We start from the raw sequence: 12,167 nt of genomic DNA, 5'->3' as shown, positions 1-12,167 counted from the left end.
ATTCAGCTACCTGAAGTAATGAAAATTGATGAAGAGATGGTTTTGGATAGATGGTAATTGATGAGACACCGAGATCGGATGAGATGGATTCGAGGATGCTGAAAAAAAGCGAGTGTGGGAACTGCTGAGACTCCAGTCAAATTTTCAAACACCCTTAGACTCAGGAATGGATGGTACCAGAGGACCGAAGAGCAGCAAATGCTACATTCAATTTTCATTAAGAGATAAATACAAGTCCAGCAACCATAATCAGTAATTTTAACCATAATGTGTAACAAAATTAGTAGTCGCTTGAGCAAATGTGGATTTATTAAGGAATTGAAGGCAAAATGTGTTTAACAGACTTGCTTGAGTTTTTTGATGAGTTAACGGAGGTGGATCGATTAGGCCATCACCACTGATGTGGTGTACATGGATTTCCAAGAGCCATTTGATAAGAGTGCCATGCAGCAGACTTGTGAGCAAAGCTAGGCCTCAAGGGATAAAAGGAACAATAGCAACATGGATGCAAACTTGTCTGAGTGTGGAAACAAACAAGTGATGAATAGCTGTTCTATGGGCTGGAAGAAAGCCCATAGTGGAGTTCCCTAGGGGTCAGTTAGGAAATTTGCTCCTCCTGATGTATATTAGTGACCTAGGCCTTAATGCACAGGGAACAATCCCAAAATCTGCTGATGACATAAAACTTGGAAGTATTATGAACTATGAGGATAGCTTAGAACTTTAAAACATGATATACGGGCAAAATGGGCATGCAAGTGGCAAATAAAATTTAACAAGTGTGAAGTGATTAATATTGGTAGGAAGAATGCAGAGAGACAATGTAAAGGATACAAGTCTAAAGGGGATGCAGGATCAGAGACAACTGGGTGCATATGTGTATAAATAATTGAATGTGGCAGGACAGGTCCAAAGATCAGAACGCAAATAAACCAATGGCATCTCGAGTTTGATCAATAGGAACATCAAGTACAAAAGGGTATTCAAAGTGATCTTATGTTTTAAATGGGTTTGGCCTCAGCTGGAGTAGTGTGTCCAGTTCTGGGGACCACTCTTCAGAATGTGTAAACATCAGAAAGGTTGCAGAAAAGAGGAGAACGGTTGCAGGGATTAGCAACTTCAATTATGTAGAAAGACTGGAGCAGTTGCGATTGATCTTAGAGGAGCAAAGGTTGAAAAGAAATTTGATGGAGGTATTCAAAACAATGAATGATCGGGACAGAATATAGGGGGTGAAACAATTTCCACTGGTTGAAGGAATGACAATGAGGCAGCACAGGTTTAAGGTAATCGGCAAAAAAAAAAGCAATGTTGACATGATGATAATCTTTTCCTGCAGTAAATGGTTTGAATCTGGAATGCACTGCCCATTTGTACAGAAGAGGAAACATCAATTGAGGACTTCAAAAAGGAATTGGATTATGTGAACAGGAAAGGTTTGCCAGGCAATAAGGAAAAGACAGAGAGGAGTGGCAGTAGGTGAATTTCTCCTTCACTAGTTCAATGCAGGAATGACCAGCCAAATGGCTTCCTCTGTGCTAGAACTATTCTGATTGTGATTCTGTAACTTTTGTTCTAAAAGTCCAACTTTACTGGAAGCTGGCCCAAAATCACCTGTAGTTTCAATGCTCGTTTATTTCAAAATAAAATTGGGTTTATCATGTTAACAAATCTGACATTTCAGAGGATAAAACAGTCTCACAGGATAGGTTACAAGCAAGGCAGTCTACTAAAAAAAAAGAGTAAGTGAGCTACACTCAGCCGCAAATGCAACAAAATTCTTCAGGATCTCTCAATTGCTTCCCTCGCTTTCAAATGCTTTCCAAGCAATCTTCTTTTAGAACCCCAATTTCAATTTCTCATCCTTATCTCCATTTTCCTTCATTAGTGCCCATCTTATCCCTTCTCTCCTCTTTTGACAATGCACTTCAGGGTGTCTAGTTCTGTGCTATATGAAGATTCAACGTATTTTAAAGAGAAAGTAATCTGAGTTCTTAAGTACAAGTACAATATTACATAAATCACTGAGTTTCTCTAACAGTAACAGAGAAATTAAATTTTAACATACAAGCGAAGGCATGAATCAAGAAAAATAAATCATATTTCACAATGGATGGAAATGCAGTCATTAGTAACTTATTGAGGTATTATGTTTGGGGTAAATTCAAATGTTGCTATAGAATCTGCTTCTTGCCACCACAGAGTGTTTAAATTGCAATTTTCAAAATCATTGCTACAGACACGAGGGAGGTTAATTGAAACTGCCCTGATTTTTCCACACTCTACTCTTCAATAAACAGAAACATGTTTATTATCCTGCTTTCCCCCTTTGTAAACGGTGACATGTTTTCCCCAACCATTTAATTTGGAAAGGTTCCAATCCTCTATTAACGATTTACAAAGCAAACTTGAGGAAAGAAGAAAATACAAGGGTTCGTTTATAAACACAAGGGGGGAGTTTAGCAACATCCACTCCTTTTTCTGCTTTCTATAAATGGGGGATAAGGAAAAAGGAAGAGGGTTCCAGGCATAACTACAATAAAAATACAAGTATCGGTTTTACATGATTCTGGACTCTGGACACGAGTCAATTGAAATGTTCCTTTCATAGGGAGATTGACCGATTGTAGAATGCCCCCAATTTTCCAGACTGTGGCTGACACAACAGGAGAAGATATTGGAGACACAAACTCAGAGTTGGCAGGTTTGAAGTCTTTTTGCTGCCAACCGCTTGAGGGTGGACAGCACAGGCAGTTGCCTGGAGTTTGGTTTGCTTTGCTTTGATAGTCAAACAGCAAATGCTGGAGTTAGGTTCCAACAGCCAAGATTATAGCGCAGCTTGGAGGAGGAGGGGGATCATGTGACACACCCTCCTATATGTTGGACATAGTGTGTATATTCCCAAGGCTGGAATTTAGATGTTTAATTGGGGTCAGGATCCCTTTTGTTTTTGGAGACATGGGTATTGGGTTAACTTAATTGATACTGTCATGTCAAAGCTGTTATGATTGCTAATGCTTTGGATATTAAAACCCTGATGGAAGATTACAACTTGCGACAGTTTCCTTTGTTCAGAATTAGCTGGACCAAACTCCTCATTGTCATGGCCGTTGTGACCTTGAAACTGCTGCAAGGCATCAGATGACTGGCTGAACCATTTGCAATTCAGCAAGTCTTCATTTTTGATCAGATAACCCGAACAGTAATTCACCATTTTTAACAGCCCAGAAATACCATGACTTTGTAAAGTAGCCATCACGTGGAGATGCTGGTGTTGGACTGGGGTAAACACAGTAAGAAGTCTCACAACACCAGGTTAAAGTCCAACGGGTTTATTTGGTAGCAAAAGCCACTAGCTTTCGAAATCACCTGATGAAGGAGGAGCACTTCAAAAGCTCGTGGCTTTTGCTACCAAATAAACCTGTTGGACTTTAACCTGGTGTTGAGAGACTTCTTACTTTGTAAAGTAGTCCAGTTGATGAATTTATATATTTTTTCTGTTACATCTAAACCATGAAGCCATCTTACATTAAATCTTTTCCTATCATTTTATCATCAGCACAATTAGTTTGGCATTGCTGCTTTGCAGCATATTCACATCTTTACATACCTTGAAATGCTTCTTCTTCCCCATGCACTCGACCTTCTAAAATAGTGAAGGACAACTTAGGCTGGTGAGTGGACGTGAGTGGCTCTCCTTCATATTAGTGGTCCGCAAGATTGAAATTGGGCATATGCACTAAGCATGACCCCTTGGGTAAGATTAAATACATTTAATTCACATCAAATACTTCATAATATGTTACAGAAAATGTTTAATCATTCATATAATGGAACTGTAAACTAGGAAAACAGAAGACTTTATACTTACCTATAAATTTAGCTTGCTATCAAAGATAATACCACTGACAACTAAAAGATACATTTTACTTCATTTTAATAAACCCTACTGCGCCCAATAAGCTTTACTATTGCTATGATAAAAATCTAATGAAGAAAAATCTTCCATTAGCGATAAATTTCACTAGCTTTTAAAAGATAAATGAGGTAAACAAATAAAACACTCACCAATCGGTCCACTCTCATTCTCTCCCTTTCTCAGGCTCTTTCACCTCCTGGCTCCACACGTGGTCTTGCCAACTCCGTTTACATAGACTCAACAAAATGTGCCCAAGCTGCACTTAGAACTCTGATGGGCCACCCACAGGTTGCCCAGCTCTGCTCGAGAGGCTAGGATTTTACATATCCATCTGATCCATAATGATTTACATACAAATTAGGAGCAAGAGTAGACCATTTGGCCCCTCAAGCCTGCTGCACCATTCAATATGATTTGATCTGATTGTAACCTCAACCGCCATAACCTTTCGTCCACTTGTTAATCAAGAATCTATCTGGCTCTGCCTCAAAAATGTTCAAAGGTTCTGCTTCCACTGCCTTTGAGGAAGAGAGTTCCAGAGACACTCAATCCTCTGTATTTAGCAGTATAAATAATTTAACTGCTGCTCAACTCACAGTAGTTGACTGGGTCACATAATGCAACTAGCGTTTGCTACTCTAGCCGAATGCCCTGCAGTATGAGCTCAATGGTTTACCAATATCCAGTGCTGCTGTGGATCAGGCTGGGACTGACTGGCACATCATCTAATCGGTCAGGTGTGCAGGACAGCACTTCAAGGCTACTCTTCAGAAAGCACTCAGCCATTCAAATCAGGATCTCATTAGTTAAATACTATGGAATTCTCTTGTGCCTGTAAGACATTTTGAAAGATACTTCTCACTTCAATTCTACTGGAAATTAAAGCAGAGGAGTCTATTTTGCACAGTTACAGGAAATAACATTTATTTTATTCATTGGTTAAACATTGGAACAGGCCATTCAGCCCTGTGGGTTTGTTCCACCATTCAGCTACATCACAATTAATCTATTCTTCAAATTCATTACCTGTCTTTGGTTTTATCATCATGTTTGTACCAACTAAAAGTTTACATATCTCAGTCTTGAAATATTCACTTGACTCTGCATCCAACATCCTGCCAAAAGAGAATTCTGGATTGTGAAAAGTCCTTCCATTATTTGAAAGCTGTATTTACTATTAAACAGTCTTCCTCCTCCGTCATTAAGTTCACTATTATTGAAGATCAAACAAAAGCACATAGCCTGTAGTATACAAATCAAGGCAGGTTGCATCAATACAATAAAACAGGCTATATCAATACAGGCAGGAGAAACCACACAGGTGAGAAGTGCCCCCTCTGTAGATGCTGCATCACAAAATACAACCTTCCTGGTTTTACTGATAAATGCACTGTCACATTTTAAGATTTTTATATTCTTGTTATGCATTCTCTACCAAAGGAAATAGTTCCTCTGCATCTGGTCAATTAGTTTATAACTTTAAACACCTCAATTAGATCATCCCGAAACCTTGTAAACTGAAGGAAATAACAAGCCAAGTTTATCTAACCCAACTTTATAATCGAAACCTTTAGGATATCACGTCCTGTTCACCCATCACTGCTGTCCTCTGACCTGATTGCTCTGCCACTTACGTAACTACCTCCAATTCTAGCCTTTTGTGCACTTTTAGCAGCCATGTTTTTAGTTTCCTGGGCCCCGAAGCTCTGGAATTCCTTTGTGAAATCTCCCTCTGACATTAAGATGCTCGATCAAGCCTATCTCTGACCAAGATTTTGGTCGCTCTTCCTAACACTCATGTTTTGGCATCAAACTTTCTATAGTGCTCTTGCAGAACAGCATGAACCAATTCCTCCTTCCCACCTGAGCTATCCAATATCCAAATTATGAATCAAATTCAGTAATGACCAACACAAATTCTGACATGAGTCAGGACAAAGTGAATTCACCATCAGTGCGTGCTATAGATTGGTGTCCTGCAGCTTCTGATGCTCCATCTAGTGGGGGGGGGGGGGGGGGGGGGATGTGTGCAGCTGTCAAATACTTAAGGCAACGCGCATACGCAGCATTTTATTAGATAGTTGAGCAAGAATTTAAAATTAAGATAATGGCTGAATCACATTCACACGTCACTTCAATGCACAAATGCTATAACATTCAATGAAAACTTGCAGCACAAACAAAACTTACCCATCTTTTTACTATGCAATGATTTGACAGCTCCTCTGAGGTGAGGTGTTGGAGGTCAGCAGCAAAGACGCTTTGCACAGACCTCAAAGGAAGCCTCGCAAAGATCTCTAATGATCTCTGGGGTGAGAATGTCACCTCCCCTCACTGTGCAGCGAATATCAGTGTTCTTCAATGCGGATTCCAAGTGTGGAGTTGCAGTAATAACAAGTTATCCAAGCAGCCAGTCACACTGAAGTATTACCACAAAACAGAGACTATTCAGTTAGCCAGCTACATACACCTGATTGAACAAAGTGCAATGTTTTATGATGTTGCTGCTAACAATGAGAGAATGAATAATGGGAAACTCTTACTGCATGAAGTAGGGATGGGAAGAAAGACATAACCTGGGACAAAGTAGTAAATGCAACTTCATTAATCCGCACCTGAATTTCCAGTCAGATTCAGAAGAGTAATGATAACCCACACTGAATGGGTCATCAAAATCCCTGCAGAATCCAGGCCCATGTAGAAAAAACAGCCATTTGCTCCAACCAATCTTCCATACAAACAGTTGTCCCAATCCACTGTACTTGTTTTCTTTCTATATCCATTGATATCCTTCCTTCAATCATACAAAGCAATTCTTAAATGTTGAGTGTGGTTGAAGCAGAGACCAACTCTTACAATGCATTACACAACTTCACAGTCCTTCAAGCTTCTGCTCTCTGTCCCAAAAATCTTCCATCTGTCTTACATCCGTATCCCCCTTGTTCAAGGCACCTCACACACAATTGATTTCATTCCTCTAAAATCACTCATTCATTTCCTCTATTCTATCAACGGCACATTTTTTCCTGTCCTTCTGTATTTGTACTTCCTCAGAAGAAGCAGCGTTTGAATGAATGTACTTTTAATGTTGTCCCAACCTCCTTCCTTACAATTTGAATGATGCGTCAGGTTTTTTTTTCAGTAAAACACACTTAGAATTTTCAGATCAGTTGAAAACATTTGCATGCACCAATCATTGACACTCCCATAATCATTCTGAATGCCTCACATTCATGAGTGTGCTCACACTATTTCAAACCTCAATTTGTGTATGATTGTACAGTCCAAGGGTGTTAAAATGGGGTCATGTTTGTGGTCAGAACTGGATATTCTTCCCTCATGCATATTTCTCCAATCCTTTGAAGAACAACAGGCTGAGGAACACTTGGCGAAACGAAACGAGATACAAAAATCAATTGTTTTAGCAACATGTGAACGGACAGAGACACAAAGCAAGTTCCATTTAGTCTCATTCTTCTGTTTAAACTAGTGCTTGCAGAGGATGCACATCATCACAGTCAGGTTTATCGGCATAAGTGTCCACGCTGGAAGCAATCGGCCTTCTGCTAAATTTGACATAATGAAGATTCTAGAAAGGATCAGATTAGACCAGTTCTCCATGAAGCACAGATCAAGCCCTTCCACCAGCTATTGAGAGGTAAAACTTTCGAGCAAACTCTTAAAACATACTAGAATATTGCTTAATACATCATCTTTAACAGAAAGATTCTCTTCATTGGAAAAAAAATTATAAATGGTTACTTCAATCAGAGGAAGCAATGAACAATGCAACCTTTGCTTCTAAAATATGTTAAATGATGAAGTTCATTATTTCTGCATTTAAATGTCTTTATTTTCCCATTTGTACTGTAGCATGGTTAACCCCTAAATTACATTTTCCTAATTACAATTCTGTGCAATAATTAACAATAACCAGAAACCTTAACCCTTTCACATTATCTAGCTGGATTTGTGAAACAGAAATGATCAGTTTTCAAAAAACTGAAATCAACCATTAAATAAATGCTTAACGTACAGACGTTTCAAACAGGCAGTGGAGATGATCCAAGCGACATGTGGATTACAAACACACAGACAACTTACACTGTGAAAAAACTGACAAGGTATTAAAATACCTAGTCTCTGGATCCATCTGCTGGATATACAATGTAATTACATGCTAATACAAGGTAACAACTGCAAATCGAAATAACAGCCTGGATCTCAACAGCAACAAACACTAACAAGTTTGTGACGATTCCAGGACATAATGGCACCATAATTTCCTTGAGGCCCACTTTGCTTGAATCTAGAAATTGCTATTCACCTGAAAGGACTCTGGGGAAGAAAAAAAAATTAAAGAGAACTTATACAATTATTAAAAAGACTTACTGAGCTGAAGGCAGACCTCAAGAAGCATGCCTTCGACTCATGACACCAAAAGCAGCATGCCTTTGCGGCAATTACACCATGCCTCTAGCCCTCCTCATTTACCTCCCCAGCAGACCCATATTATGGCCTCAAGGGCAAGCTCTCACTCGAGTAAAGCCACCAGTGTCCCACATGAGCATAGGCTGACCTCCCTAAGGTTGAGAACTGACTTGACTGGTGTTGATTTAACCTGAGGATCACCACACCTCAGGTGAGGGGCAAGGTTGAGAAGGCAGGGCTTTCATGAATAACCTCAGCCAGCATGGGAATTGAACCCACGCTGCTGGCGTCGCTCTGCATCACAAACCAGCTGTCCAGCCAACTCAACTAAACTAACATTCACTGCAGCCTACGCAAAAGACAAGCATATAATTTTAACCAGTCAGCTATGCCTCTGACTGTAAAATGAAGATTGTTGTGATATGAGGGGTGAAGTTTTGCCACCGCTAGGTCGATTCCCAGGTGCAATGTTCAAATACCAACCTTTACCGTTTACCCATCAGACCATACCTATATGCTCAGCAAGCTGCAAGGTACAAATGATTTGTTGGTTCTTGAAGCACTAATTGAGCTCACAGTCCACAGGAACAAGTTGCAAGAACCAAACACATACAGGTAAGAGGAGAAAAGCTACACACTGATAAAGACAACAAATCTGCCGAGATTAGGATGGCGTCAGCTTGGAGGGGTGATAAATGGACAAGGCCAGAATTGCACATACGCAGCTCAAAACAGCTGTATAGAAAAAAGGCAAAGCATCCTCCTTCCAACAAGTTAGAGCTCTCAACAAATCACCTTGCCATGAGCAATGTCATGGGAAATCTAATATATGCTGCACCCAGTATCTTTTTGTTAAGCATCCATAACCAAGTGATGGAAGTCACATTTAAGTTCACATGGAAACCAAGTTATATTAATTGCTTTTCATTTATTGTAATGTTGTATTAAGAGTTGTTCAAGAACAATATTAAAGCTCATTTAAAACTCACTCAGGCCAGAGTCATGCAAGCTATTGTTGAAATAATAACCTTGTATTGTGACACCAATGGGAAGAAATGCACAAACACGTTGTAATTATTGTAAAATGCAATTCACTTGATAGACACCACAGAGCCATTTGATGCCACCCAAATATAGTTGATATTTGGCAGCACAATGGTTAGGCACTACTGCCTCACAGTGCCAGGGACCCAGGTTCAATTCCCAGCTTGGGTCACTGTGTGGAGTCTGCATAGGTTTTTTCCAGGTTCCTCCCACAGTCCAAAAGGTGTGGGGGTTATGTGCATTGGCCACGCTAAATTCTCCCTCAGTGTACCCAGACAGGCACTGGAGTGTGGGCGACAAAGGGATTGTCAGTGACTTCATTGCAATAAGCTTACTTGTGACACGAATAAATAAACTTAATTCATGTTTTTCCAAGCCTAAAAGGAGAAACTTACACGTTCCTAATGTGAACGTGTTTCTTTGAGAAGCACTATCAGACAAAAAGCTTTCCCATTAATCTTCCCCCAACTTAAATCATTTACACGCAAAGTTTTCTTTATACAACACAATTTCCCTCAAAGTATTTTTAAAAATGCCTTCTCATATCACTGTAACTAACTCTCCACAAACATCTTCCTATTTATACAAATAAGTTCACAGAAAAAGGCAACTGCTGCAATCCATCTTCAACACAATTTCCACTTTGAAAGCTGACCATTTGCAATCTTCATTTTGCATACGTATTGCATTGTTGCAGATATCTTTGACTTCTCTTTACACCAGTCAGACGTCCCTGTCTGCTTCAAGATGACCACCATCATCCCGGTACCAAAGACAAGCCAAACAACGTTCCTCCATGACCATCAGCCAGTGGTTCTGACATCCATCATTATGAAGTGTTTCGAAAAGAAGGAATCAATTCCAGCCTCCCAGATTGTCTGGATCCACCACAGTTTGCCTACCACCGCAAGAGGTTCACAGCAGATGCCATTTCTCTGGCCTTGCACTCAACCCTGTAACACTTAAATAACAAAAGACCCCTATGTCAGACTCCTATTTATTCACTTCAGCTCAGCCTTCAACACCATTATTCCTACGAAACTCATCCCCAAACTCTGTGGCCTGGGTCTTAGCTCCTCCCTCTGTGCTGGATACTAAGCTTCCCACCCCACAGACCACAATCAGTAAGGATAGGCAACACCACCACCTCCACAATCATCCTCAACACCAGTGCCCCACAAGGGGGTGTCCTCAGCCGCTTATTGTACTCTGTATACACTTGTGTGTCCAAATTCCCCCTCAACTCAATTTTCAAGTGTGCTGATGACAACTGCAATAGATCGAATATCAAATAATGATAAAACGTAGTACAGGAATGAGATAGAGAATCTGATGAACTGGTGCAACCACAAAAATCTCCCCCTCAATGTCAACAAAACGAAGGAGATAGTCATCGACTTCAGAAAGCGTAATGGAGGACATGCCTTCGTCTACATCAATGAGGACGAAGTAGAAATGATTGAGCGCTTCATGTTTTTAGGTGTCCAGATCACCAACAACCTGCCCTGGTCCCTCCCATGCTGACACTATAGTTAAGAAAGCCCATCAGCGCCCCTACTTTCTCAGAGGACTAAGGAAATTCAGCATGTCAGCTACAGCTCTCACCCATTTTTACAGATGCACTATAGAAAGCATTCTTTCTGGTCGTATCACAGCTTGGTATGGCTCCTGCCCTGCCCAAGAGCGCGAGAAATTAAAAAGCGTCATGAATGAAGCCCAGTCCATCACTCAAACCAGCCTTCCACCCATTGCCACTGTCTTACGTAGTATACTCCACACATTCACAAAACCGTTCAGTAAAGCCTAATTTAGACTTTAAACCAGCCTCCCATCCATTGACTCTGTCTATACTTCCCACTGCCTCGGCAAAGCAGTCAGCATAATTAAGGACCCCACGCACGCAGAGCATTCTCTCTTCCACCTTCTTCCATTGGGAAAAAGATACAAAAGTCTGAAGACATATACCAACCAACTCGAGAACAGCTTCTTCCCTGTTGCTATCAGACTTTCGAATGGACCTACCTCGCATTAAGTTGATCTTTCCCTAAAATCTAGCTATGATTGTAACACTACATTCTGCACCCTCTCCCTTCCACGTACGGTATGCTTTGTCTGTACAGCACGCAAGAAACAATACTTTTCATTGTATGCTAATGCATGTGACAATAATAAATCAAATCCTTGAACAGAAAATGCCAATTGCAAACCATCTCAAATTCTATCACAAGAAAAGTCTATTTCATTTTAAGAACTGCTGAGATTGTGCACACAAAGCAGCACTATTTGCAGAGTGCAAAAAAAATGCATTCCCTGCAGTTATGTTAATTTCATTAAGAAGTCTCACAACACCAGGTTAAAGGTTTCAAACAGATTTCCAACAGGAAATTTGGCTTGTAAGCTACGACTCTCTCCAACTTTTACAGATGCACCATAGAAGGCATTCTTTTTGGTTGTATCACAGCTTGGTACCTCCTACTCTGCCCTGGACCTGTTGGACTTAAACCTGGCGTTGAGAGACTTCTTACTGTGCTTACCCCCAGTCCAATGCCGGCACCTCCTGCAGTTATGTTAATTTCTCACTGGAAGGAGCAAGGCTCTCAAACTGCAAATCATAGCACACTGCAAATGTCAGTTCTACTGTCTATCCCAGAACTTTCCATGTTCTAACTTGCAAGCTAACAGTTGATGGTATTGGCTATCTACATGAACTCATGGTAAGACAAAGGCACAGGCTCCAATAGAAGACACTATTGACAAGCATTTCAAAAAAAAG

The 12,167-nt window shown here is 40.4% G+C and overlaps 1 protein-coding gene across 1 annotated transcript in view; it reads right to left on the bottom strand.

Annotated features, from left to right (window-relative positions):
• LOC145343721 (transmembrane protein 263) overlaps positions 1-12,167 on the bottom strand; it is a 200,761-nt gene that overhangs the window by 162,784 nt on the left and 25,810 nt on the right. The gene's annotated exons all lie outside the window — the stretch shown is intronic.

Source organism: Carcharhinus amblyrhynchos, chromosome 6, assembly GCF_965287045.1.
Source record: "Carcharhinus amblyrhynchos chromosome 6, sCarAmb.v2.hapA, whole genome shotgun sequence".
Lineage (NCBI taxonomy): Eukaryota > Metazoa > Chordata > Chondrichthyes > Carcharhiniformes > Carcharhinidae > Carcharhinus > Carcharhinus amblyrhynchos.
Note: the sequence above shows the minus strand (reverse complement) of the source record. Positions and strands in the feature narration are given on the sequence as shown.